Source organism: Ambystoma mexicanum, chromosome 14 (assembly GCF_040938575.1).
Source record: "Ambystoma mexicanum isolate Mex_15411 chromosome 14, UKY_AmexF1_1, whole genome shotgun sequence".
NCBI lineage: Eukaryota > Metazoa > Chordata > Amphibia > Caudata > Ambystomatidae > Ambystoma > Ambystoma mexicanum.
In genome coordinates, this window is record NC_090940.1 from 75,672,853 (window position 1) to 75,700,514 (window position 27,662).

Sequence of the window (27,662 nt, forward strand, 5' to 3'; positions counted from 1 at the left end):
ATTCGTGGCTGCAGAAGGTAAGCACAGACAGGTAGAGATCGGAAAGAGGAGAGAAAGGATACATTGAATAATGAGGTGGGGCTGCAGAAGACAAGCACAGACAGGTAGAGATCAGAAAGAGGAGAGAAAGGATACATTGAATAATGAGGCGGGGCTGCAGGAGGCAAGCACAGACAGGTAGAGATCAGAAAGAGGAGAGAAAGGATACATTGAATAATGAGGCAGGGCTGCAGAAGGCAAGCACAGACAGGTAGAGATCGGAAAGAGGAGAGAAAGGATACATTGAATAATGAGGCGGGCTGCAGAAGGCAAGCACAGACAGGTAGTGATCGGAAAGAGGAGAGAAAGGATACATTGAATAATGAGGCGAGCCTGCAGAAGGCAAACACAGACAGGTAGAGATCAGAAAGAGGAGAGAAAGATACATTGAATAATGAGGCGGGGCAGGAGAAGGCAAGCACATAAAGGTAGAGATCGGAAAGAGGAGAGAAAGGATACATTGAATAATGAGGCGGGGCTGCAGAAGGTAAGCACAGACAGGTAGAGATGGGAAAGAGGAGAGAAAGGATACATTGAATAATGAGGCGGGCCTGCAGGAGGCAAGCACAGACAGGTAGAGATCGGAAAGAGGAGAGAAAGGATACATTGAATAATGAGGCGGGGCTGCAGGGGGCAAGCACATACAGGGAGAGATCGGAAAGAGGAGAGAAAGGATACATTGAATAATGAGGCGGGGCTGCAGAAGGCAACCACAGACAGGTAGTGATCGGAAAGAGGAGAGAAAGGATACATTGAATAATGAGGCGGGCCTGCAGAAGGCAAGCACAGACAGGTAGAGATTGGAAAGAGGAGAGAAAGGATACATTGAATAATGAGGCGGGGCTGGAGAAGGCAAGCACAGAAAGGTAGAGATCGGAAAGAGGAGAGAAAGGATACATTGAATAATGAGGCGGGGCTGCAGGGGGCAAGCATAGACAGGTAGAGATCGGAAAGAGGGGAGAAAGAATACATTGAATAATGAGGCTGTGCTGCAGGAGGCAAGCACAGACAGTTAGAGATCCGAAAGAGGAGAGAAAGGATACATTGAATAATGAGGCGGGGCTGCAGAAGGTAAGCACAGACAGGTAGAGATCGGAAAGAGCAGAGAAAGGATACATTGAATAATGAGGCGGGGCTGCAGAAGACAAGCACAGACAGGTAGAGATCAGAAAGAGGCGAGAAAGGATACATTGAATAATGAGGCGGGGCTGCAGGAGGCAAGCACAGACAGGTAGAGATCGGAAAGAGGAGAGAAAGGATACATTGAATAATGAGGCCGGGCTGCAGAAGGCAAGCACAGACAGGTAGAGATCGGAAAGAGGAGAGAAAGGATACATTGAATAATGAGGCGGGGCTGCAGAAGGCAAGCACAGACAGGTAGTGATCGGAAAGAGGAGAGAAAGGATACATTGAATAATGAGGCGGGCCTGCAGAAGGCAAGCACAGACAGGTAGAGATCGGAAAGAGGATAGAAAGGATACATTGAATAATGAGGCGGGGATGGAGAAGGCAAGCACAGAAAGGTAGAGATCGGAAAGAGGAGAGAAAGGATACATTGAATAATGAGGCGGGGCTTCAGAAGGTAAGCACAGACAGGTAGAGATGGGAAAGAGGAGAGAAAGGATACATTGAATAATGAGGCGGGCCTGCAGGAGGCAAGCACAGACAGGTAAAGATCGGAAAGAGGAGAGAAAGGATACATTGAATAATGAGGCGTTGCTGCAGGGGGCAAGCACAGACAGGTAGAGATCGGAAAGAGGAGAGAAACAATACATTGAATAATGAGGCGGGCTGCAGAAGGTAAGCACAGACAGGTAGAGATCGGAAAGAGGAGAGAAAGGATACATTGAATAATGAGGAGGGGCTGCAGAAGACAAGCACAGACAGGTAGAGATCAGAAAGAGGAGAGAAAGGATACATTGAATAATGAGGCGGGGCTGCAGGAGGCAAGCAGAGACAGGTAGAGATCAGAAAGAGGAGAGAAAGGATACATTGAATAATGAGGTGGGGCTGCAAGACAGGTAGAGATCAGAAAGAGGAGAGAAAGGATACATTGAATAATGAGGCGGGGCTGCAAAAGACAAGCACAGACAGGTAGAGATCAGAAAGAGGAGAGAAAGGATACATTGAATAATGAGGCAGGGCTGCAGGAGGCAACCACAGACAGGTAGAGATCGGAAAGAGGAGAGAAAGGATACATTGAATAATGAGGCAGGGCTGCAGGAGGCAAGCACAGACAGGTAGAGATCTGAAAGAGGAGAGAAAGGATACATTGAATAATGAGGCGCGGATGCAGGAGGGCAAGCACAGACAGGTAGAGATCGGAAAGAGGTGAGAAAGAATACATTGAGTAATGAGGCGGGGCTGCAGAAGGCAAGCACAGACAGGTAGAGATCGGAAAGAGGAGAGAAAGGATACATTGAATAATGAGGCAGGGCTGCAGAAGACAAGCACAGACAGGTAGAGATCAGAAAGAGGAGAGAAAGGATACATTGAATAATGAGGCGGGGCTGCAGGAGGCAAGCACAGACAGGTAGAGATCAGAAAGAGGAGAGAAAGGATACATTGAATAATGAGGCGGGGCTGCAGGAGGCAAGCACAGACAGGTAGAGATCAGAAAGAGGAGAGAAAGGATACATTGAATAATGAGGCAGGGCTGCAGGAGGCAAGCACAGGCAGGTAGAGATCAGAAAGAGGAGAGAAAGGATACATTGAATAATGAGGCGGGCTGCAGAAGGCAAGCACAGACAGGTAGAGATCGGAAAGAGGAGTGAAAGAATACATTGAATAATGAGGCAGGGCTGCAGAAGGCAAGCACAGACAGGTAGTGATCGGAAAGAGGAGAGAAAGGATACATTGAATAATGAGGCGGGCCTGCAGAAGGCAAGCACAGACAGGTAGAGATCGGAAAGAGGAGAGAAAGGATACATTGAATAATGAGGCGGGGCTGGAGAAGGTAAGCACAGACAGCTAGAGATGGGAAAGAGGAGAGAAAGGATACATTGAATAATGAGGGAGGCCTGCAGGAGGCAAGCACAGACAGGTAGAGATCGGAAAGAGGAGAGAAAGGATACATTGAATAATGAGGCGGGGCTGCAGGGGGCAAGCACAGACAGGTAGAGATCGGAAAGAGGAGAGAAAGAATACATTGAATAATGAGGTGGGGCTGCAGAAGGTAAGCACAGACAGGTAGAGATCGGAAAGAGGAGAGAAAGGATACATTGAATAATGAGGCGGGGCAGCAGAAGACAAGCACAGACAGGTAGAGATCAGAAAGAGGAGAGAAAGGATACATTGAATAATGAGGCGGGGCTGCAGGAGGCAAGCAGAGACAGGTAGAGATCAGAAAGAGGAGAGAAAGGATACATTGAATAATGAGGTGGGGCTGCAAGACAGGTAGAGATCAGAAAGAGGAGAGAAAGGATACATTGAATAATGAGGCGGGGCTGCAGAAGACAAGCACAGACAGGTAGAGATCAGAACGAGGAGAGAAAGAATACATTGAATAATGAGGCGGGGCTGCAGGAGGAAACCACAGACAGGTAGAGATCGGAAAGAGGAGAGAAAGGATACATTGAATAATGAGGTGGGGCTGCAGGAGGCAAGCACAGACAGGTAGAGATCTGAAAGAGGTGAGAAAGAATACATTGAGTAATGAGGCAGGGCTGCAGAATGCAAGCACAGACAGGTAGAGATGCGAAAGAGGAGAGAAAGGATACATTGAATAATGAGGCGGGCTGCAGAAGGCAAGCACAGACAGGTAGTGATCGGAAAGAGGAGAGAAAGGATACATTGAATAATGAGGCGGGCCTGCAGAAGGCAAACACAGACAGGTAGAGATCAGAAAGAGGAGAGAAAGATACATTGAATAATGAGGCGGGGCAGGAGAAGCCAAGCACAGAAAGGTAGAGATCGGAAAGAGGAGAGAAAGGATACATTGAATAATGAGGCGGGGCTGCAGAAGGTAAGCACAGACAGGTAGAGATGGGAAAGAGGAGAGAAAGGATACATTGAATAATGAGGCGGGCCTGCAGGAGGCAAGCACAGACAGGTAGAGATCGGAAAGAGGAGAGAAAGGATACATTGAATAATGAGGCGGGGCTGCAGGGGGCAAGCACATACAGGGAGAGATCGGAAAGAGGAGAGAAAGGATACATTGAATAATGAGGCGGGGCTGCAGAAGGCAAGCACAGACAGGTAGTGATCGGAAAGAGGAGAGAAAGGATACATTGAATAATGAGGCGGGCCTGCAGAAGGCAAGCACAGACAGGTAGAGATTGGAAAGAGGAGAGAAAGGATACATTGAATAATGAGGCGGGGCTGGAGAAGGCAAGCACAGAAAGGTAGAGATCGGAAAGAGGAGAGAAAGGATACATTGAATAATGAGGCGGGGCTGCAGGGGGCAAGCATAGACAGGTAGAGATCGGAAAGAGGAGAGAAAGAATACATTGAATAATGAGGCTGTGCTGCAGGAGGCAAGCACAGACAGTTAGAGATCCGAAAGAGGAGAGAAAGGATACATTGAATAATGAGGCGGGGCTGCAGAAGGTAAGCACAGACAGGTAGAGATCGGAAAGAGCAGAGAAAGGATACATTGAATAATGAGGCGGGGCTGCAGAAGACAAGCACAGACAGGTAGAGATCAGAAAGAGGCGAGAAAGGATACATTGAATAATGAGGCGGGGCTGCAGGAGGCAAGCACAGACAGGTAGAGATCGGAAAGAGGAGAGAAAGGATACATTGAATAATGAGGCCGGGCTGCAGAAGGCAAGCACAGACAGGTAGAGATCGGAAAGAGGAGAGAAAGGATACATTGAATAATGAGGCGGGGCTGCAGAAGGCAAGCACAGACAGGTAGTGATCGGAAAGAGGAGAGAAAGGATACATTGAATAATGAGGCGGGCCTGCAGAAGGCAAGCACAGACAGGTAGAGATCGGAAAGAGGATAGAAAGGATACATTGAATAATGAGGCGGGGATGGAGAAGGCAAGCACAGAAAGGTAGAGATCGGAAAGAGGAGAGAAAGGATACATTGAATAATGAGGCGGGGCTTCAGAAGGTAAGCACAGACAGGTAGAGATGGGAAAGAGGAGAGAAAGGATACATTGAATAATGAGGCGGGCCTGCAGGAGGCAAGCACAGACAGGTAGAGATCGGAAAGAGGAGAGAAAGGATACATTGAATAATGAGGCGTTGCTGCAGGGGGCAAGCACAGACAGGTAGAGATCGGAAAGAGGAGAGAAAGAATACATTGAATAATGAGGCGGGCTGCAGAAGGTAAGCACAGACAGGTAGAGATCGGAAAGAGGAGAGAAAGGATACATTGAATAATGAGGCGGGGCTGCAGAAGACAAGCACAGACAGGTAGAGATCAGAAAGAGGAGAGAAAGGATACATTGAATAATGAGGCGGGGCTGCAGGAGGCAAGCAGAGACAGGTAGAGATCAGAAAGAGGAGAGAAAGGATACATTGAATAATGAGGTGGGGCTGCAAGACAGGTAGAGATCAGAAAGAGGAGAGAAAGGATACATTGAATAATGAGGCGGGGCTGCAAAAGACAAGCACAGACAGGTAGAGATCAGAAAGAGGAGAGAAAGGATACATTGAATAATGAGGCAGGGCTGCAGGAGGCAACCACAGACAGGTAGAGATCGGAAAGAGGAGAGAAAGGATACATTGAATAATGAGGCGGGGCTGCAGGAGGCAAGCACAGACAGGTAGAGATCTGAAAGAGGAGAGAAAGGATACATTGAATAATGAGGCGCGGATGCAGGAGGGCAAGCACAGACAGGTAGAGATCGGAAAGAGGTGAGAAAGAATACATTGAGTAATGAGGCGGGGCTGCAGAAGGCAAGCACAGACAGGTAGAGATCGGAAAGAGGAGAGAAAGGATACATTGAATAATGAGGCAGGGCTGCAGAAGACAAGCACAGACAGGTAGAGATCAGAAAGAGGAGAGAAAGGATACATTGAATAATGAGGTGGGGCTGCAGGAGGCAAGCACAGACAGGTAGAGATCAGAAAGAGGAGAGAAAGGATACATTGAATAATGAGGCGGGGCTGCAGGAGGCAAGCACAGACAGGTAGAGATCAGAAAGAGGAGAGAAAGGATACATTGAATAATGAGGCGGGGCTGCAGGAGGCAAGCACAGGCAGGTAGAGATCAGAAAGAGGAGAGAAAGGATACATTGAATAATGAGGCGGGCTGCAGAAGGCAAGCACAGACAGGTAGAGATCGGAAAGAGGAGTGAAAGAATACATTGAATAATGAGGCAGGGCTGCAGAAGGCAAGCACAGACAGGTAGTGATCGGAAAGAGGAGAGAAAGGATACATTGAATAATGAGGCGGGCCTGCACAAGGCAAGCACAGACAGGTAGAGATCGGAAAGAGGAGAGAAAGGATACATTGAATAATGAGGCGGGGCTGGAGAAGGTAAGCACAGACAGCTAGAGATGGGAAAGAGGAGAGAAAGGATACATTGAATAATGAGGGAGGCCTGCAGGAGGCAAGCACAGACAGGTAGAGATCGGAAAGAGGAGAGAAAGGATACATTGAATAATGAGGCGGGGCTGCAGGGGGCAAGCACAGACAGGTAGAGATCGGAAAGAGGAGAGAAAGAATACATTGAATAATGAGGTGGGGCTGCAGAAGGTAAGCACAGACAGGTAGAGATCGGAAAGAGGAGAGAAAGGATACATTGAATAATGAGGCGGGGCAGCAGAAGACAAGCACAGACAGGTAGAGATCAGAAAGAGGAGAGAAAGGATACATTGAATAATGAGGCGGGGCTGCAGGAGGCAAGCAGAGACAGGTAGAGATCAGAAAGAGGAGAGAAAGGATACATTGAATAATGAGGTGGGGCTGCAAGACAGGTAGAGATCAGAAAGAGGAGAGAAAGGATACATTGAATAATGAGGCGGGGCTGCAGAAGACAAGCACAGACAGGTAGAGATCAGAACGAGGAGAGAAAGAATACATTGAATAATGAGGCGGGGCTGCAGGAGGCAACCACAGACAGGTAGAGATCGGAAAGAGGAGAGAAAGGATACATTGAATAATGAGGTGGGGCTGCAGGAGGCAAGCACAGACAGGTAGAGATCTGAAAGAGGTGAGAAAGAATACATTGAGTAATGAGGCAGGGCTGCAGAATGCAAGCACAGACAGGTAGAGATGCGAAAGAGGAGAGAAAGGATACATTGAATAATGAGGCGGGCTGCAGAAGGCAAGCACAGACAGGTAGTGATCGGAAAGAGGAGAGAAAGGATACATTGAATAATGAGGCGGGCCTGCAGAAGGCAAGCACAGACAGGTAGAGATCGGAAAGAGGAGAGAAAGGATACATTGAATAATGAGGCGGGGCTGGAAAAGGCAAGCACAGAAAGGTAGACATCGGAAAGAGGAGAGAAAGGATACATTGAATAATGAGGCGGGGCTGCAGAAGGTAAGCACAGACAGGTAGAGATGGGAAAGAGGAGAGAAAGGATACATTGAATAATGAGACAGGGCTGCACAAGGCAAGCACAGACAGGTAGAGATCGGAAAGAGGAGAGAAAGGATACATTGAATAATGAGGCGGGGCTGGAGAAGGTAAGCACAGACAGCTAGAGATGGGAAAGAGGAGAGAAAGGATACATTGAATAATGAGGGAGGCCTGCAGGAGGCAAGCACAGACAGGTAGAGATCGGAAAGAGGAGAGAAAGGATACATTGAATAATGAGGCGGGGCTGCAGGGGGCAAGCACAGACAGGTAGAGATCGGAAAGAGGAGAGAAAGAATACATTGAATAATGAGGTGGGGCTGCAGAAGGTAAGCACAGACAGGTAGAGATCGGAAAGAGGAGAGAAAGGATACATTGAATAATGAGGCGGGGCAGCAGAAGACAAGCACAGACAGGTAGAGATCAGAAAGAGGAGAGAAAGGATACATTGAATAATGAGGCGGGGCTGCAGGAGGCAAGCAGAGACAGGTAGAGATCAGAAAGAGGAGAGAAAGGATACATTGAATAATGAGGTGGGGCTGCAAGACAGGTAGAGATCAGAAAGAGGAGAGAAAGGATACATTGAATAATGAGGCGGGGCTGCAGAAGACAAGCACAGACAGGTAGAGATCAGAACGAGGAGAGAAAGAATACATTGAATAATGAGGCGGGGCTGCAGGAGGCAACCACAGACAGGTAGAGATCGGAAAGAGGAGAGAAAGGATACATTGAATAATGAGGTGGGGCTGCAGGAGGCAAGCACAGACAGGTAGAGATCTGAAAGAGGTGAGAAAGAATACATTGAGTAATGAGGCAGGGCTGCAGAATGCAAGCACAGACAGGTAGAGATGCGAAAGAGGAGAGAAAGGATACATTGAATAATGAGGCGGGCTGCAGAAGGCAAGCACAGACAGGTAGTGATCGGAAAGAGGAGAGAAAGGATACATTGAATAATGAGGCGGGCCTGCAGAAGGCAAGCACAGACAGGTAGAGATCGGAAAGAGGAGAGAAAGGATACATTGAATAATGAGGCGGGGCTGGAAAAGGCAAGCACAGAAAGGTAGACATCGGAAAGAGGAGAGAAAGGATACATTGAATAATGAGGCGGGGCTGCAGAAGGTAAGCACAGACAGGTAGAGATGGGAAAGAGGAGAGAAAGGATACATTGAATAATGAGACAGGGCTGCAGAAGGCAAGCACAGACAGGTAGAGATCGGAAAGAGGAGAGAAAGGATACATTGAATAATCAGGCGGGCCTGCAGAAGGCAAGCACAGACAGGTAGAGATCCGAAAGAGGAGAGAAAGGATATATTGAATAATGAAGCGGGGCTGCAGAAGGCAAGCACAGACAGGTAGAGATCGGAAAGAGGAGAGAAAGGATACATTGAATAATGAGGCGGGGTTGCAGAAGGTAAGCACAGACAGGTAGAGATCGGAAAGAGGAGAGAAAGGATACATTGAATAATGAGGCGGGCTGCAGAAGGTAAGCACACACAGGTAGAGATGGGAAAGAGGAGATAAAGGATACATTGAATAATAAGGCGGACCTGCAGGAGGCAAACACAGACAGGTAGAGATCGGAAAGAGGAGAGAAAGGATACATTGAATAATGAGGCAGGGCTGCAGGGGGCAAGCACAGACAGGTAGAGATCGGAAAGAGGAGAGAAAGGATACATTGAATAATGAGGCGGTGCTGCAGAAGGCAAGCACAGACAGGTAGAGATCGGAAAGAGGAGAGAAAGGATACATTGAATAATGAGGTGGAATGCAGAAGGCAAGCACAGACAGGTAGAGATCGGAAAGAGGAGAGAAAGGATACATTGAATAATGAGGCAGGTTGCAGAAGGCAAGCACAGACAGGTAGAGATCGGAAAGAGGAGAGAAAGGATACATTGAATAATGAGGCAGGGCTGCAGGGGGCAAGCACAGACAGGTAGAGATCGGAAAGAGGAGAGAAAGGATACATTGAATAATGAGGCGGGGCTGCAGAAGGTAAGCACAGACAGGTAGAGATCGTAAAGAGGAGAGAAAGGATACATTGAATAATGAGGCGGGGCTGCAGAAGGCAAGCACAGACAGGTAGGGATCGTAAAGAGGAGAGAAAGGATACATTGAATAATGAGGTGGGGCTGCAGAAGGCAAGCACAGACAGGTAGAGATCGGAAAAAGGAGAGAAAGGATACAGTGAATAATGAGGTGGGGCTGCAGAAGGCAAGCACAGACAGGTAGAGATGGGAAAGAGGAGAGAAAGGATACATTGAATAATGAGGCGGTGCTGCAGAAGGCAAGCACAGATAGATAGAGATGGGAAAGAGGAGAGAAATGATACATTGAATAATGAGGCGGGGCTGCAGGAGGCAAGCACAGACAGGTAGAGATCGGAAAGAGGAGAGAAAGGATACATTGAATAATGAGGCGTGGCTGCAGGAGGCAAGCACAGACAGGTAGAGATTGGAAAGAGGAGAGAAAGGATACATTGAATAATGAGGCGTGGCTGCAGAAGGCAAGCACAGACAGGTAGAGATCGGAAAGAGGAGAGAAAGGATACATTGAATAATGAGGCGGGGCTGCAGGAGGCAAGCAAAGACAGGTACAGATCGGAAAGAGGAGAGAAAGGTTACATTGAATAATGAGGCGTGGCTGCAGGAGGCAAGCACAGACAGGTAGAGATCGGAGAAAGAGGAGAGAAAGGATACATTAAATAATGAGGCGGGGCTGCAGAAGGCAAGCACAGACAGGTAGAGATCGGAAAGAGGAGAGAAAGGACACATTGAATAATGAGGCGGGGCTGTAGAAGGCAAGCGCAGACAGGTAGAGGTCAGAAAGAGGAGAGAAAAGATACATTGAATAATGATTCGTGGCTGCAGAAGGTAAGCACAGACAGGTAGAGATCGGAAAGAGGAGAGAAAGGATACATTGAATAATGAGGTGGGGCTGCAGAAGACAAGCACAGACAGGTAGAGATCAGAAAGAGGAGAGAAAGGATACATTGAATAATGAGGCGGGGCTGCAGGAGGCAAGCACAGACAGGTAGAGATCAGAAAGAGGAGAGAAAGGATACATTGAATAATGAGGCAGGGCTGCAGAAGGCAAGCACAGACAGGTAGAGATCGGAAAGAGGAGAGAAAGGATACATTGAATAATGAGGCGGGGCTGCAGAAGGCAAGCACAGACAGGTAGTGATCGGAAAGAGGAGAGAAAGGATACATTGAATAATGAGGCGAGCCTGCAGAAGGCAAACACAGACAGGTAGAGATCAGAAAGAGGAGAGAAAGATACATTGAATAATGAGGCGGGGCAGGAGAAGGCAAGCACAGAAAGGTAGAGATCGGAAAGAGGAGAGAAAGGATACATTGAATAATGAGGCGGGGCTGCAGAAGGTAAGCACAGACAGGTAGAGATGGGAAAGAGGAGAGAAAGGATACATTGAATAATGAGGCGGGCCTGCAGGAGGCAAGCACAGACAGGTAGAGATCGGAAAGAGGAGAGAAAGGATACATTGAATAATGAGGCGGGGCTGCAGGGGGCAAGCACATACAGGGAGAGATCGGAAAGAGGAGAGAAAGGATACATTGAATAATGAGGCGGGGCTGCAGGAGGCAAGCAGAGACAGGTAGAGATCAGAAAGAGGAGAGAAAGGATACATTGAATAATGAGGTGGGGCTGCAAGACAGGTAGAGATCAGAAAGAGGAGAGAAAGAATACATTGAATAATGAGGCGGGGCTGCAGGAGGCAAGCACAGACAGGTAGTGATCGGAAAGAGGAGAGAAAGGATACATTGAATAATGAGGCGGGCCTGCAGAAGGCAAGCACAGACAGGTAGAGATCGGAAAGAGGAGAGAAAGGATACATTGAATAATGAGGCGGGGCTGGAAAAGGCAAGCACAGAAAGGTAGACATCGGAAAGAGGAGAGAAAGGATACATTGAATAATGAGGCGGGGCTGCAGAAGGTAAGCACAGACAGGTAGAGATGGGAAAGAGGAGAGAAAGGATACATTGAATAATGAGACAGGGCTGCAGAAGGCAAGCACAGACAGGTAGAGATCGGAAAGAGGAGAGAAAGGATACATTGAATAATCAGGCGGGCCTGCAGAAGGCAAGCACAGACAGGTAGAGATCCGAAAGAGGAGAGAAAGGATATATTGAATAATGAAGCGGGGCTGCAGAAGGCAAGCACAGACAGGTAGAGATCGGAAAGAGGAGAGAAAGGATACATTGAATAATGAGACGGGGTTGCAGAAGGTAAGCACAGACAGGTAGAGATCGGAAAGAGGAGAGAAAGGATACATTGAATAATGAGGCGGGCCTGCAGAAGGCAAGCACAGACAGGTAGAGATCGGAAAGAGGAGAGAAAGGATACATTGAATAATGAGACAGGGTTGCAGAAGGTAAGCACAGACAGGTAGAGATCGGAAAGAGGAGAGAAAGGATACATTGAATAATGAGGCGGGCTGCAGAAGGTAAGCACACACAGGTAGAGATGGGAAAGAGGAGATAAAGGATACATTGAATAATAAGGCGGACCTGCAGGAGGCAAACACAGACAGGTAGAGATCGGAAAGAGGAGAGAAAGGATACATTGAATAATGAGGCAGGGCTGCAGGGGGCAAGCACAGACAGGTAGACATCGGAAAGAGGAGAGAAAGGATACATTGAATAATGAGGCGGTGCTGCAGAAGGCAAGCACAGACAGGTAGAGATCGGAAAGAGGAGAGAAAGGATACATTGAATAATGAGGTGGACTGCAGAAGGCAAGCACAGACAGGTAGAGATCGGAAAGAGGAGAGAAAGGATACATTGAATAATGAGGTGGAATGCAGAAGGCAAGCACAGACAGGTAGAGATGGGAAAGAGGAGAGAAAGGATACATTGAATAATGAGACAGGGCTGCAGAAGGCAAGCACAGACAGGTAGAGATCGGAAAGAGGAGAGAAAGGATACATTGAATAATCAGGCGGGCCTGCAGAAGGCAAGCACAGACAGGTAGAGATCCGAAAGAGGAGAGAAAGGATATATTGAATAATGAAGCGGGGCTGCAGAAGGCAAGCACAGACAGGTAGAGATCGGAAAGAGGAGAGAAAGGATACATTGAATAATGAGGCGGGGTTGCAGAAGGTAAGCACAGACAGGTAGAGATCGGAAAGAGGAGAGAAAGGATACATTGAATAATGAGGCGGGCTGCAGAAGGTAAGCACACACAGGTAGAGATGGGAAAGAGGAGATAAAGGATACATTGAATAATAAGGCGGACCTGCAGGAGGCAAACACAGACAGGTAGAGATCGGAAAGAGGAGAGAAAGGATACATTGAATAATGAGGCAGGGCTGCAGGGGGCAAGCACAGACAGGTAGAGATCGGAAAGAGGAGAGAAAGGATACATTGAATAATGAGGCGGTGCTGCAGAAGGCAAGCACAGACAGGTAGAGATCGGAAAGAGGAGAGAAAGGATACATTGAATAATGAGTTGGACTGCAGAAGGCAAGCACAGACAGGTAGAGATCGGAAAGAGGAGAGAAAGGATACATTGAATAATGAGGTGGAATGCAGAAGGCAAGCACAGACAGGTAGAGATCGGAAAGAGGAGAGAAAGGATACATTGAATAATGAGGCAGGTTGCAGAAGGCAAGCACAGACAGGTAGAGATCGGAAAGAGGAGAGAAAGGATACATTGAATAATGAGGTGGGGCTGCAGAAGGTAAGCACAGACAGGTAGAGATCGTAAAGAGGAGAGAAAGGATACATTGAATAATGAGGCGGGGCTGCAGAAGGCAAGCACAGACAGGTAGAGATCGGAAAGAGGAGAGAAAGGATACATTGAATAATGAGGCGGGGCTGCAGAAGGTAAGCACAGACAGGTAGAGATCGTAAAGAGGAGAGAAAGGATACATTGAATAATGAGGCGGGGCTGCAGAAGGCAAGCACAGACAGGTAGGGATCGTAAAGAGGAGAGAAAGGATACATTGAATAATGAGGCGGGGCAGCAGAAGACAAGCACAGACAGGTAGAGATCAGAAAGAGGAGAGAAAGGATACATTGAATAATGAGGCGGGGCTGCAGGAGGCAAGCAGAGACAGGTAGAGATCAGAAAGAGGAGAGAAAGGATACATTGAATAATGAGGTGGGGCTGCAAGACAGGTAGAGATCAGAAAGAGGAGAGAAAGGATACATTGAATAATGAGGCGGGGCTGCAGAAGACAAGCACAGACAGGTAGAGATCAGAACGAGGAGAGAAAGAATACATTGAATAATGAGGCGGGGCTGCAGGAGGCAACCACAGACAGGTAGAGATCGGAAAGAGGAGAGAAAGGATACATTGAATAATGAGGTGGGGCTGCAGGAGGCAAGCACAGACAGGTAGAGATCTGAAAGAGGTGAGAAAGAATACATTGAGTAATGAGGCAGGGCTGCAGAATGCAAGCACAGACAGGTAGAGATGCGAAAGAGGAGAGAAAGGATACATTGAATAATGAGGCGGGCTGCAGAAGGCAAGCACAGACAGGTAGTGATCGGAAAGAGGAGAGAAAGGATACATTGAATAATGAGGCGGGCCTGCAGAAGGCAAGCACAGACAGGTAGAGATCGGAAAGAGGAGAGAAAGGATACATTGAATAATGAGGCGGGGCTGGAAAAGGCAAGCACAGAAAGGTAGACATCGGAAAGAGGAGAGAAAGGATACATTGAATAATGAGGCGGGGCTGCAGAAGGTAAGCACAGACAGGTAGAGATGGGAAAGAGGAGAGAAAGGATACATTGAATAATGAGACAGGGCTGCACAAGGCAAGCACAGACAGGTAGAGATCGGAAAGAGGAGAGAAAGGATACATTGAATAATGAGGCGGGGCTGGAGAAGGTAAGCACAGACAGCTAGAGATGGGAAAGAGGAGAGAAAGGATACATTGAATAATGAGGGAGGCCTGCAGGAGGCAAGCACAGACAGGTAGAGATCGGAAAGAGGAGAGAAAGGATACATTGAATAATGAGGCGGGGCTGCAGGGGGCAAGCACAGACAGGTAGAGATCGGAAAGAGGAGAGAAAGAATACATTGAATAATGAGGTGGGGCTGCAGAAGGTAAGCACAGACAGGTAGAGATCGGAAAGAGGAGAGAAAGGATACATTGAATAATGAGGCGGGGCAGCAGAAGACAAGCACAGACAGGTAGAGATCAGAAAGAGGAGAGAAAGGATACATTGAATAATGAGGCGGGGCTGCAGGAGGCAAGCAGAGACAGGTAGAGATCAGAAAGAGGAGAGAAAGGATACATTGAATAATGAGGTGGGGCTGCAAGACAGGTAGAGATCAGAAAGAGGAGAGAAAGGATACATTGAATAATGAGGCGGGGCTGCAGAAGACAAGCACAGACAGGTAGAGATCAGAACGAGGAGAGAAAGAATACATTGAATAATGAGGCGGGGCTGCAGGAGGCAACCACAGACAGGTAGAGATCGGAAAGAGGAGAGAAAGGATACATTGAATAATGAGGTGGGGCTGCAGGAGGCAAGCACAGACAGGTAGAGATCTGAAAGAGGTGAGAAAGAATACATTGAGTAATGAGGCAGGGCTGCAGAATGCAAGCACAGACAGGTAGAGATGCGAAAGAGGAGAGAAAGGATACATTGAATAATGAGGCGGGCTGCAGAAGGCAAGCACAGACAGGTAGTGATCGGAAAGAGGAGAGAAAGGATACATTGAATAATGAGGCGGGCCTGCAGAAGGCAAGCACAGACAGGTAGAGATCGGAAAGAGGAGAGAAAGGATACATTGAATAATGAGGCGGGGCTGGAAAAGGCAAGCACAGAAAGGTAGACATCGGAAAGAGGAGAGAAAGGATACATTGAATAATGAGGCGGGGCTGCAGAAGGTAAGCACAGACAGGTAGAGATGGGAAAGAGGAGAGAAAGGATACATTGAATAATGAGACAGGGCTGCAGAAGGCAAGCACAGACAGGTAGAGATCGGAAAGAGGAGAGAAAGGATACATTGAATAATCAGGCGGGCCTGCAGAAGGCAAGCACAGACAGGTAGAGATCCGAAAGAGGAGAGAAAGGATATATTGAATAATGAAGCGGGGCTGCAGAAGGCAAGCACAGACAGGTAGAGATCGGAAAGAGGAGAGAAAGGATACATTGAATAATGAGGCGGGGTTGCAGAAGGTAAGCACAGACAGGTAGAGATCGGAAAGAGGAGAGAAAGGATACATTGAATAATGAGGCGGGCTGCAGAAGGTAAGCACACACAGGTAGAGATGGGAAAGAGGAGATAAAGGATACATTGAATAATAAGGCGGACCTGCAGGAGGCAAACACAGACAGGTAGAGATCGGAAAGAGGAGAGAAAGGATACATTGAATAATGAGGCAGGGCTGCAGGGGGCAAGCACAGACAGGTAGAGATCGGAAAGAGGAGAGAAAGGATACATTGAATAATGAGGCGGTGCTGCAGAAGGCAAGCACAGACAGGTAGAGATCGGAAAGAGGAGAGAAAGGATACATTGAATAATGAGGTGGAATGCAGAAGGCAAGCACAGACAGGTAGAGATCGGAAAGAGGAGAGAAAGGATACATTGAATAATGAGGCAGGTTGCAGAAGGCAAGCACAGACAGGTAGAGATCGGAAAGAGGAGAGAAAGGATACATTGAATAATGAGGCAGGGCTGCAGGGGGCAAGCACAGACAGGTAGAGATCGGAAAGAGGAGAGAAAGGATACATTGAATAATGAGGCGGGGCTGCAGAAGGTAAGCACAGACAGGTAGAGATCGTAAAGAGGAGAGAAAGGATACATTGAATAATGAGGCGGGGCTGCAGAAGGCAAGCACAGACAGGTAGGGATCGTAAAGAGGAGAGAAAGGATACATTGAATAATGAGGTGGGGCTGCAGAAGGCAAGCACAGACAGGTAGAGATCGGAAAAAGGAGAGAAAGGATACAGTGAATAATGAGGTGGGGCTGCAGAAGGCAAGCACAGACAGGTAGAGATGGGAAAGAGGAGAGAAAGGATACATTGAATAATGAGGCGGTGCTGCAGAAGGCAAGCACAGATAGATAGAGATGGGAAAGAGGAGAGAAATGATACATTGAATAATGAGGCGGGGCTGCAGGAGGCAAGCACAGACAGGTAGAGATCGGAAAGAGGAGAGAAAGGATACATTGAATAATGAGGCGTGGCTGCAGGAGGCAAGCACAGACAGGTAGAGATTGGAAAGAGGAGAGAAAGGATACATTGAATAATGAGGCGTGGCTGCAGAAGGCAAGCACAGACAGGTAGAGATCGGAAAGAGGAGAGAAAGGATACATTGAATAATGAGGCGGGGCTGCAGGAGGCAAGCAAAGACAGGTACAGATCGGAAAGAGGAGAGAAAGGTTACATTGAATAATGAGGCGTGGCTGCAGGAGGCAAGCACAGACAGGTAGAGATCGGAGAAAGAGGAGAGAAAGGATACATTAAATAATGAGGCGGGGCTGCAGAAGGCAAGCACAGACAGGTAGAGATCGGAAAGAGGAGAGAAAGGACACATTGAATAATGAGGCGGGGCTGTAGAAGGCAAGCGCAGACAGGTAGAGGTCAGAAAGAGGAGAGAAAAGATACATTGAATAATGATTCGTGGCTGCAGAAGGTAAGCACAGACAGGTAGAGATCGGAAAGAGGAGAGAAAGGATACATTGAATAATGAGGTGGGGCTGCAGAAGACAAGCACAGACAGGTAGAGATCAGAAAGAGGAGAGAAAGGATACATTGAATAATGAGGCGGGGCTGCAGGAGGCAAGCACAGACAGGTAGAGATCAGAAAGAGGAGAGAAAGGATACATTGAATAATGAGGCAGGGCTGCAGAAGGCAAGCACAGACAGGTAGAGATCGGAAAGAGGAGAGAAAGGATACATTGAATAATGAGGCGGGGCTGCAGAAGGCAAGCACAGACAGGTAGTGATCGGAAAGAGGAGAGAAAGGATACATTGAATAATGAGGCGAGCCTGCAGAAGGCAAACACAGACAGGTAGAGATCAGAAAGAGGAGAGAAAGATACATTGAATAATGAGGCGGGGCAGGAGAAGGCAAGCACAGAAAGGTAGAGATCGGAAAGAGGAGAGAAAGGATACATTGAATAATGAGGCGGGGCTGCAGAAGGTAAGCACAGACAGGTAGAGATGGGAAAGAGGAGAGAAAGGATACATTGAATAATGAGGCGGGCCTGCAGGAGGCAAGCACAGACAGGTAGAGATCGGAAAGAGGAGAGAAAGGATACATTGAATAATGAGGCGGGGCTGCAGGGGGCAAGCACATACAGGGAGAGATCGGAAAGAGGAGAGAAAGGATACATTGAATAATGAGGCGGGGCTGCAGGAGGCAAGCAGAGACAGGTAGAGATCAGAAAGAGGAGAGAAAGGATACATTGAATAATGAGGTGGGGCTGCAAGACAGGTAGAGATCAGAAAGAGGAGAGAAAGAATACATTGAATAATGAGGCGGGGCTGCAGGAGGCAAGCACAGACAGGTAGTGATCGGAAAGAGGAGAGAAAGGATACATTGAATAATGAGGCGGGCCTGCAGAAGGCAAGCACAGACAGGTAGAGATCGGAAAGAGGAGAGAAAGGATACATTGAATAATGAGGCGGGGCTGGAAAAGGCAAGCACAGAAAGGTAGACATCGGAAAGAGGAGAGAAAGGATACATTGAATAATGAGGCGGGGCTGCAGAAGGTAAGCACAGACAGGTAGAGATGGGAAAGAGGAGAGAAAGGATACATTGAATAATGAGACAGGGCTGCAGAAGGCAAGCACAGACAGGTAGAGATCGGAAAGAGGAGAGAAAGGATACATTGAATAATCAGGCGGGCCTGCAGAAGGCAAGCACAGACAGGTAGAGATCCGAAAGAGGAGAGAAAGGATATATTGAATAATGAAGCGGGGCTGCAGAAGGCAAGCACAGACAGGTAGAGATCGGAAAGAGGAGAGAAAGGATACATTGAATAATGAGACGGGGTTGCAGAAGGTAAGCACAGACAGGTAGAGATCGGAAAGAGGAGAGAAAGGATACATTGAATAATGAGGCGGGCCTGCAGAAGGCAAGCACAGACAGGTAGAGATCGGAAAGAGGAGAGAAAGGATACATTGAATAATGAGACAGGGTTGCAGAAGGTAAGCACAGACAGGTAGAGATCGGAAAGAGGAGAGAAAGGATACATTGAATAATGAGGCGGGCTGCAGAAGGTAAGCACACACAGGTAGAGATGGGAAAGAGGAGATAAAGGATACATTGAATAATAAGGCGGACCTGCAGGAGGCAAACACAGACAGGTAGAGATCGGAAAGAGGAGAGAAAGGATACATTGAATAATGAGGCAGGGCTGCAGGGGGCAAGCACAGACAGGTAGACATCGGAAAGAGGAGAGAAAGGATACATTGAATAATGAGGCGGTGCTGCAGAAGGCAAGCACAGACAGGTAGAGATCGGAAAGAGGAGAGAAAGGATACATTGAATAATGAGGTGGACTGCAGAAGGCAAGCACAGACAGGTAGAGATCGGAAAGAGGAGAGAAAGGATACATTGAATAATGAGGTGGAATGCAGAAGGCAAGCACAGACAGGTAGAGATGGGAAAGAGGAGAGAAAGGATACATTGAATAATGAGACAGGGCTGCAGAAGGCAAGCACAGACAGGTAGAGATCGGAAAGAGGAGAGAAAGGATACATTGAATAATCAGGCGGGCCTGCAGAAGGCAAGCACAGACAGGTAGAGATCCGAAAGAGGAGAGAAAGGATATATTGAATAATGAAGCGGGGCTGCAGAAGGCAAGCACAGACAGGTAGAGATCGGAAAGAGGAGAGAAAGGATACATTGAATAATGAGGCGGGGTTGCAGAAGGTAAGCACAGACAGGTAGAGATCGGAAAGAGGAGAGAAAGGATACATTGAATAATGAGGCGGGCTGCAGAAGGTAAGCACACACAGGTAGAGATGGGAAAGAGGAGATAAAGGATACATTGAATAATAAGGCGGACCTGCAGGAGGCAAACACAGACAGGTAGAGATCGGAAAGAGGAGAGAAAGGATACATTGAATAATGAGGCAGGGCTGCAGGGGGCAAGCACAGACAGGTAGAGATCGGAAAGAGGAGAGAAAGGATACATTGAATAATGAGGCGGTGCTGCAGAAGGCAAGCACAGACAGGTAGAGATCGGAAAGAGGAGAGAAAGGATACATTGAATAATGAGTTGGACTGCAGAAGGCAAGCACAGACAGGTAGAGATCGGAAAGAGGAGAGAAAGGATACATTGAATAATGAGGTGGAATGCAGAAGGCAAGCACAGACAGGTAGAGATCGGAAAGAGGAGAGAAAGGATACATTGAATAATGAGGCAGGTTGCAGAAGGCAAGCACAGACAGGTAGAGATCGGAAAGAGGAGAGAAAGGATACATTGAATAATGAGGTGGGGCTGCAGAAGGTAAGCACAGACAGGTAGAGATCGTAAAGAGGAGAGAAAGGATACATTGAATAATGAGGCGGGGCTGCAGAAGGCAAGCACAGACAGGTAGAGATCGGAAAGAGGAGAGAAAGGATACATTGAATAATGAGGCGGGGCTGCAGAAGGTAAGCACAGACAGGTAGAGATCGTAAAGAGGAGAGAAAGGATACATTGAATAATGAGGCGGGGCTGCAGAAGGCAAGCACAGACAGGTAGGGATCGTAAAGAGGAGAGAAAGGATACATTGAATAATGAGGTGGGGCTGCAGAAGGCAAGCACAGACAGGTAGAGATCGGAAAGAGGAGAGAAAGGATACAGTGAATAATGGGGTGGGGCTGCAGAAGGCAAGCACAGACAGGTAGAGATGGGAAAGAGGAGAGAAAGGATACATTGAATAATGAGGCGGTGCTGCAGAAGGCAAGCACAGACAGATAGAGATGGGAAAGAGGAGAGAAATGATACATTGAATAATGAGGCGGGGCTGCAGGAGGCAAGCACAGACAGGTAGAGATCGGAAAGAGGAGAGAAAGGATACATTGAATAATGAGGCGTGGCTGCAGGAGGCAAGCACAGACAGGTAGAGATTGGAAAGAGGAGAGAAAGGATACATTGAATAATGAGGCGTGGCTGCAGAAGGCAAGCACAGACAGGTAGAGATCGGAAAGAGGAGAGAAAGGATACATTGAATAATGAGGCGGGGCTGCAGGAGGCAAGCAAAGACAGGTACAGATCGGAAAGAGGAGAGAAAGGTTACATTGAATAATGAGGCGTGGCTGCAGGAGGCAAGCACAGACAGGTAGAGATCGGAGAAAGAGGAGAGAAAGGATACATTAAATAATGAGGCGGGGCTGCAGAAGGCAAGCACAGACAGGTAGAGATCGGAAAGAGGAGAGAAAGGACACATTGAATAATGAGGCGGGGCTGTAGAAGACAAGCGCAGACAGGTAGAGGTCAGAAAGAGGAGAGAAAAGATACATTGAATAATGATTCGTGGCTGCAGAAGGTAAGCACAGACAGGTAGAGATCGGAAAGAGGAGAGAAAGGATACATTGAATAATGAGGTGGGGCTGCAGAAGACAAGCACAGACAGGTAGAGATTGGAAAGAGGAGAGAAAGGATACATTGAATAATGAGGCGGGGCTGGAGAAGGCAAGCACAGAAAGGTAGAGATCGGAAAGAGGAGAGAAAGGATACATTGAATAATGAGGCGGGGCTGCAGGGGGCAAGCATAGACAGGTAGAGATCGGAAAGAGGGGAGAAAGAATACATTGAATAATGAGGCTGTGCTGCAGGAGGCAAGCACAGACAGTTAGAGATCCGAAAGAGGAGAGAAAGGATACATTGAATAATGAGGCGGGGCTGCAGAAGGTAAGCACAGACAGGTAGAGATCGGAAAGAGCAGAGAAAGGATACATTGAATAATGAGGCGGGGCTGCAGAAGACAAGCACAGACAGGTAGAGATCAGAAAGAGGCGAGAAAGGATACATTGAATAATGAGGCGGGGCTGCAGGAGGCAAGCACAGACAGGTAGAGATCAGAAAGAGGAGAGAAAGGATACATTGAATAATGAGGCCGGGCTGCAGAAGGCAAGCACAGACAGGTAGAGATCGGAAAGAGGAGAGAAAGGATACATTGAATAATGAGGCGGGGCTGCAGAAGGCAAGCACAGACAGGTAGTGATCGGAAAGAGGAGAGAAAGGATACATTGAATAATGAGGCGGGCCTGCAGAAGGCAAGCACAGACAGGTAGAGATCGGAAAGAGGATAGAAAGGATACATTGAATAATGAGGCGGGGATGGAGAAGGCAAGCACAGAAAGGTAGAGATCGGAAAGAGGAGAGAAAGGATACATTGAATAATGAGGCGGGGCTTCAGAAGGTAAGCACAGACAGGTAGAGATGGGAAAGAGGAGAGAAAGGATACATTGAATAATGAGGCGGGCCTGCAGGAGGCAAGCACAGACAGGTAGAGATCGGAAAGAGGAGAGAAAGGTTACATTGAATAATGAGGCGTTGCTGCAGGGGGCAAGCACAGACAGGTAGAGATCGGAAAGAGGAGAGAAAGAATACATTGAATAATGAGGCGGGCTGCAGAAGGTAAGCACAGACAGGTAGAGATCGGAAAGAGGAGAGAAAGGATACATTGAATAATGAGGCGGGGCTGCAGAAGACAAGCACAGACAGGTAGAGATCAGAAAGAGGAGAGAAAGGATACATTGAATAATGAGGCGGGGCTGCAGGAGGCAAGCAGAGACAGGTAGAGATCAGAAAGAGGAGAGAAAGGATACATTGAATAATGAGGTGGGGCTGCAAGACAGGTAGAGATCAGAAAGAGGAGAGAAAGGATACATTGAATAATGAGGCGGGGCTGCAAAAGACAAGCACAGACAGGTAGAGATCAGAAAGAGGAGAGAAAGGATACATTGAATAATGAGGCAGGGCTGCAGGAGGCAACCACAGACAGGTAGAGATTGGAAAGAGGAGAGAAAGGATACATTGAATAATGAGGCGGGGCTGCAGGAGGCAAGCACAGACAGGTAGAGATCTGAAAGAGGAGAGAAAGGATACATTGAATAATGAGGCGCGGATGCAGGAGGGCAAGCACAGACAGGTAGAGATCGGAAAGAGGTGAGAAAGAATACATTGAGTAATGAGGCGGGGCTGCAGAAGGCAAGCACAGACAGGTAGAGATCGGAAAGAGGAGAGAAAGGATACATTGAATAATGAGGCAGGGCTGCAGAAGACAAGCACAGACAGGTAGAGATCAGAAAGAGGAGAGAAAGGATACATTGAATAATGAGGCGGGGCTGCAGGAGGCAAGCACAGACAGGTAGAGATCAGAAAGAGGAGAGAAAGGATACATTGAATAATGAGGCGGGGCTGCAGGAGGCAAGCACAGACAGGTAGAGATCAGAAAGAGGAGAGAAAGGATACATTGAATAATGAGGCAGGGCTGCAGGAGGCAAGCACAGGCAGGTAGAGATCAGAAAGAGAAGAGAAAGGATACATTGAATAATGAGGCGGGCTGCAGAAGGCAAGCACAGACAGGTAGAGATCGGAAAGAGGAGTGAAAGAATACATTGAATAATGAGGCAGGGCTGCAGAAGGCAAGCACAGACAGGTAGTGATCGGAAAGAGGAGAGAAAGGATACATTGAATAATGAGGCGGGCCTGCAGAAGGCAAGCACAGACAGGTAGAGATCGGAAAGAGGAGAGAAAGGATACATTGAATAATGAGGCGGGGCTGGAGAAGGTAAGCACAGACAGCTAGAGATGGGAAAGAGGAGAGAAAGGATACATTGAATAATGAGGGAGGCCTGCAGGAGGCAAGCACAGACAGGTAGAGATCGGAAAGAGGAGAGAAAGGATACATTGAATAATGAGGCGGGGCTGCAGGGGGCAAGCACAGACAGGTAGAGATCGGAAAGAGGAGAGAAAGAATACATTGAATAATGAGGTGGGGCTGCAGAAGGTAAGCACAGACAGGTAGAGATCGGAAAGAGGAGAGAAAGGATACATTGAATAATGAGGCGGGGCAGCAGAAGACAAGCACAGACAGGTAGAGATCAGAAAGAGGAGAGAAAGGATACATTGAATAATGAGGCGGGGCTGCAGGAGGCAAGCAGAGACAGGTAGAGATCAGAAAGAGGAGAGAAAGGATACATTGAATAATGAGGTGGGGCTGCAAGACAGGTAGAGATCAGAAAGAGGAGAGAAAGGATACATTGAATAATGAGGCGGGGCTGCAGAAGACAAGCACAGACAGGTAGAGATCAGAACGAGGAGAGAAAGAATACATTGAATAATGAGGCGGGGCTGCAGGAGGAAACCACAGACAGGTAGAGATCGGAAAGAGGAGAGAAAGGATACATTGAATAATGAGGTGGGGCTGCAGGAGGCAAGCACAGACAGGTAGAGATCTGAAAGAGGTGAGAAAGAATACATTGAGTAATGAGGCAGGGCTGCAGAATGCAAGCACAGACAGGTAGAGATGCGAAAGAGGAGAGAAAGGATACATTGAATAATGAGGCGGGCTGCAGAAGGCAAGCACAGACAGGTAGTGATCGGAAAGAGGAGAGAAAGGATACATTGAATAATGAGGCGGGCCTGCAGAAGGCAAACACAGACAGGTAGAGATCAGAAAGAGGAGAGAAAGATACATTGAATAATGAGGCGGGGCAGGAGAAGGCAAGCACAGAAAGGTAGAGATCGGAAAGAGGAGAGAAAGGATACATTGAATAATGAGGCGGGGCTGCAGAAGGTAAGCACAGACAGGTAGAGATGGGAAAGAGGAGAGAAAGGATACATTGAATAATGAGGCGGGCCTGCAGGAGGCAAGCACAGACAGGTAGAGATCGGAAAGAGGAGAGAAAGGATACATTGAATAATGAGGCGGGGCTGCAGGGGGCAAGCACATACAGGGAGAGATCGGAAAGAGGAGAGAAAGGATACATTGAATAATGAGGCGGGGCTGCAGAAGGCAAGCACAGACAGGTAGAGATTGGAAAGAGGAGAGAAAGGATACATTGAATAATGAGGCGGGGCTGGAGAAGGCAAGCACAGAAAGGTAGAGATCGGAAAGAGGAGAGAAAGGATACATTGAATAATGAGGCGGGCTGCAGGGGGCAAGCATAGACAGGTAGAGATCGGAAAGAGGAGAGAAAGAATACATTGAATAATGAGGCTGTGCTGCAGGAGGCAAGCACAGACAGTTAGAGATCCGAAAGAGGAGAGAAAGGATACATTGAATAATGAGGCGGGGCTGCAGAAGGTAAGCACAGACAGGTAGAGATCGGAAAGAGGTGAGAAAGGATACATTGAATAATGAGGCGGGGCTGCAGGAGGCAAGCACAGACAGGTAGAGATCAGAAAGAGGAGAGAAAGGATACATTGAATAATGAGGCCGGGCTGCAGAAGGCAAGCACAGACAGGTAGAGATCGGAAAGAGGAGAGAAAGGATACATTGAATAATGAGGCGGGGCTGCAGAAGGCAAGCACAGACAGGTAGTGATCGGAAAGAGGAGAGAAAGGATACATTGAATAATGAGGCGGGCCTGCAGAAGGCAAGCACAGACAGGTAGAGATCGGAAAGAGGATAGAAAGGATACATTGAATAATGAGGCGGGGATGGAGAAGGCAAGCACAGAAAGGTAGAGATCGGAAAGAGGAGAGAAAGGATACATTGAATAATGAGGCGGGGCTTCAGAAGGTAAGCACAGACAGGTAGAGATGGGAAAGAGGAGAGAAAGGATACATTGAATAATGAGGCGGGCCTGCAGGAGGCAAGCACAGACAGGTAGAGATCGGAAAGAGGAGAGAAAGGATACATTGAATAATGAGGCGTTGCTGCAGGGGGCAAGCACAGACAGGTAGAGATCGGAAAGAGGAGAGAAAGAATACATTGAATAATGAGGCGGGCTGCAGAAGGTAAGCACAGACAGGTAGAGATCGGAAAGAGGAGAGAAAGGATACATTGAATAATGAGGCGGGGCTGCAGAAGACAAGCACAGACAGGTAGAGATCAGAAAGAGGAGAGAAAGGATACATTGAATAATGAGGCGGGGCTGCAGGAGGCAAGCAGAGACAGGTAGAGATCAGAAAGAGGAGAGAAAGGATACATTGAATAATGAGGTGGGGCTGCAAGACAGGTAGAGATCAGAAAGAGGAGAGAAAGGATACATTGAATAATGAGGCGGGGCTGCAAAAGACAAGCACAGACAGGTAGAGATCAGAAAGAGGAGAGAAAGGATACATTGAATAATGAGGCAGGGCTGCAGGAGGCAACCACAGACAGGTAGAGATCGGAAAGAGGAGAGAAAGGATACATTGAATAATGAGGCGGGGCTGCAGGAGGCAAGCACAGACAGGTAGAGATCTTAAAGAGGAGAGAAAGGATACATTGAATAATGAGGCGCGGATGCAGGAGGGCAAGCACAGACAGGTAGAGATCGGAAAGAGGTGAGAAAGAATACATTGAGTAATGAGGCGGGGCTGCAGAAGGCAAGCACAGACAGGTAGAGATCGGAAAGAGGAGAGAAAGGATACATTGAATAATGAGGCAGGGCTGCAGAAGACAAGCACAGACAGGTAGAGATCAGAAAGAGGAGAGAAAGGATACATTGAATAATGAGGCGGGGCTGCAGGAGGCAAGCACAGACAGGTAGAGATCAGAAAGAGGAGAGAAAGGATACATTGAATAATGAGGCGGGGCTGCAGGAGGCAAGCACAGACAGGTAGAGATCAGAAAGAGGAGAGAAAGGATACATTGAATAATGAGGCGGGGCTGCAGGAGGCAAGCACAGGCAGGTAGAGATCAGAAAGAGGAGAGAAAGGATACATTGAATAATGAGGCGGGCTGCAGAAGGCAAGCACAGACAGGTAGAGATCGGAAAGAGGAGTGAAAGAATACATTGAATAATGAGGCAGGGCTGCAGAAGGCAAGCACAGACAGGTAGTGATCGGAAAGAGGAGAGAAAGGATACATTGAATAATGAGGCGGGCCTGCAGAAGGCAAGCACAGACAGGTAGAGATCGGAAAGAGGAGAGAAAGGATACATTGAATAATGAGGCGGGGCTGGAGAAGGTAAGCACAGACAGCTAGAGATGGGAAAGAGGAGAGAAAGGATACATTGAATAATGAGGGAGGCCTGCAGGAGGCAAGCACAGACAGGTAGAGATCGGAAAGAGGAGAGAAAGGATACATTGAATAATGAGGCGGGGCTGCAGGGGGCAAGCACAGACAGGTAGAGATCGGAAAGAGGAGAGAAAGAATACATTGAATAATGAGGTGGGGCTGCAGAAGGTAAGCACAGACAGGTAGAGATCGGAAAGAGGAGAGAAAGGATACATTGAATAATGAGGCGGGGCAGCAGAAGACAAGCACAGACAGGTAGAGATCAGAAAGAGGAGAGAAAGGATACATTGAATAATGAGGCGGGGCTGCAGGAGGCAAGCAGAGACAGGTAGAGATCAGAAAGAGGAGAGAAAGGATACATTGAATAATGAGGTGGGGCTGCAAGACAGGTAGAGATCAGAAAGAGGAGAGAAAGGATACATTGAATAATGAGCCGGGGCTGCAGAAGACAAGCACAGACAGGTAGAGATCAGAACGAGGAGAGAAAGAATACATTGAATAATGAGGCGGGGCTGCAGGAGGCAACCACAGACAGGTAGAGATTGGAAAGAGGAGAGAAAGGATACATTGAATAATGAGGTGGGGCTGCAGGAGGCAAGCACAGACAGGTAGAGATCTGAAAGAGGTGAGAAAGAATACATTGAGTAATGAGGCAGGGCTGCAGAATGCAAGCACAGACAGGTAGAGATGCGAAAGAGGAGAGAAAGGATACATTGAATAATGAGGCGGGCTGCAGAAGGCAAGCACAGACAGGTAGTGATCGGAAAGAGGAGAGAAAGGATACATTGAATAATGAGGCGGGCCTGCAGAAGGCAAGCACAGACAGGTAGAGATCGGAAAGAGGAGAGAAAGGATACATTGAATAATGAGGCGGGGCTGGAAAAGGCAAGCACAGAAAGGTAGACATCGGAAAGAGGAGAGAAAGGATACATTGAATAATGAGGCGGGGCTGCAGAAGGTAAGCACAGACAGGTAGAGATGGGAAAGAGGAGAGAAAGGATACATTGAATAATGAGACAGGGCTGCAGAAGGCAAGCACAGACAGGTAGAG